The sequence below is a fragment of the Pteropus alecto genome, unplaced genomic scaffold, assembly GCF_000325575.1.
Source record: "Pteropus alecto unplaced genomic scaffold, ASM32557v1 scaffold313, whole genome shotgun sequence".
NCBI classification, from domain to species: Eukaryota; Metazoa; Chordata; class Mammalia; order Chiroptera; family Pteropodidae; genus Pteropus; species Pteropus alecto.
The window spans coordinates 905,039-906,708 of NW_006434832.1; the positions used below are offsets into that span (position 1 = coordinate 905,039).

Consider the following 1,670-nt stretch of genomic DNA (forward strand, 5'->3'; position numbering starts at 1 on the left):
GCTGCTGCTGCTGCTGCTGCTGCTGCTGCTCCCCGCGCCGGGTGAGTGACCCCCCGTCTGCGAGCCCGGCGCCCCCTCCCTGCCCCCGCCCCGGGTTTTGCGGCGGTTTCCGCTGCAGCCACATTTTCCTGCAGAGCTCCGGGTGACAGCCTGTCCAGAGCGCGGGAGGGTGGGGGCTGGGGAAGAGGAAGGTGCGGACACCCACCTGTCCTCATCTGGTCCGCCCCACCGCGGCTACCCCCCTGCCGCCGGCCGGCAGACTCTGCAGGTCTCTGCAGGTTTGGTTGGGGGGGCAGTCGTGACGGGCAAGAGTGAAGCTCCTGGCCCGCTCCCCATCCCATCGGATTCTTCCCTCTTCAAGGCAGCATAGCCTCTCACCTAGACCCCCAGGACTCCCAGGGTCTCTCCAGAGTGGGGTACGGGCACCTACCCCATTCTCAAGTCCCTTGCCCCATGGTGGGCATCGACCTGCAGCTATGGCCTTGTCTCCCTAGGTCTTGGGACCCGGGGTCCTGCTGCTGCTCTGCGTTGGAGGGTCTCACCCCAGTTGTGGGGCCCAGAAACCCCTGAGGTTACAGAGCCCAGTCGTCTGGTGGGGGAGAGCTCCGGAGGAGAGGTCCGAAAGCAGCAGTTGGACACCAGGGTCCGCCAGGAGTCGCCAGGTGGCCTGGTGAGTGGGGCTGGGTGGGGAGGCCAGGGGGCTGGAACAGGCCTTAGAGCCCAAGGGAGGCCAGGGGCAACCAAGGTTTGGGCGCCTCCTAGGCACTTGGCTCCTGCTGCTTCCCCTTTTGTGCAATGGGCTACCAAATGGGCACTGGAGCTCACTAGCGGAAGCACCCACCTGCCGGGGTCCAGGCCCCCTCCACCATCATGGGGATCTCCTGCCCTCAGCAGACCCGAAAGCCCAGTCCAACCTTGGTCAGCCTTCTGCCAGCCCCACTCCTCCCCTGCCAAGGCAAGTGGTTCTCCTCCAGCCGGGCTTGGGCAGGGTACTACCGAAGCCGGGCAGGGCAATACCCAAGCTGGGCGGGGAAAAGCAGCTAAGAGCCCAGTCAGGGATTAGAGTTCCTGGGTTCTCACCGCAGCCACCCTTACTGGGCTTTTTTAGAACAGCTTAGTGCTTTGCTCCTGCCTCAGTTTTCCCCTGTGCACTGATAGGCTTGTTGTTCTCCTTGCTGTTCTCGTTGAGGGTGGGGCCATGGAAAAAGGTTCCAGGCCCCAAGCTCACCCACAAATGCCACCCACCCCTGTCCCTTTCAGTTGCCAGGCCCTTTCTGCCTCCCAGAGGAAGGTTAGGAATGAAGGAGATTAATTGCAATTAATAATTAATTAATATCATGTGAATAATAATCACCCAGATGGAATATTCATTCAGCACATCTCAGCTCTCCAGGAGCTCAAAGCTGAAAGTTAGCCAGGCCAATGGGGGCGGTGGAGGGCGCGATGGCAAAGGCCTGGCAGGAATAGGTGTAGAGGAGAGACTCAGAGGAGGCTGCAACAGAGGTCTGGGAAGTTTGGGCAGCTGGGAGTGGTGGGAGGTACATTGGGCTGGGCAGAGGGAGGAAGGAGGGAAACGGAGGCTAACATTGCAGACATCTGTCAGACTGGCATCTGGCCCTGCCTAATGTACTTAGTTAAAAGCCCTTAGGGGGGGTGGAGGGGGCTGTGGG

The 1,670-nt window shown here is 61.2% G+C and overlaps 1 protein-coding gene across 1 annotated transcript in view; it reads left to right on the forward strand.

The window, feature by feature from the left end:
- The first annotated feature begins 13 nt into the window (after nucleotides 1–13).
- The window catches only part of ADAM11 (ADAM metallopeptidase domain 11), a 19,965-nt gene continuing 18,308 nt past the window's right edge, over nucleotides 14–1,670 (forward strand). The window contains exons 1-2 of the mRNA XM_015588017.2: nucleotides 14–41; nucleotides 495–670. The gene's annotated coding sequence lies outside the window, so the exon portion shown is untranslated. The remainder of the gene's footprint in view (nucleotides 42–494; nucleotides 671–1,670) is intronic.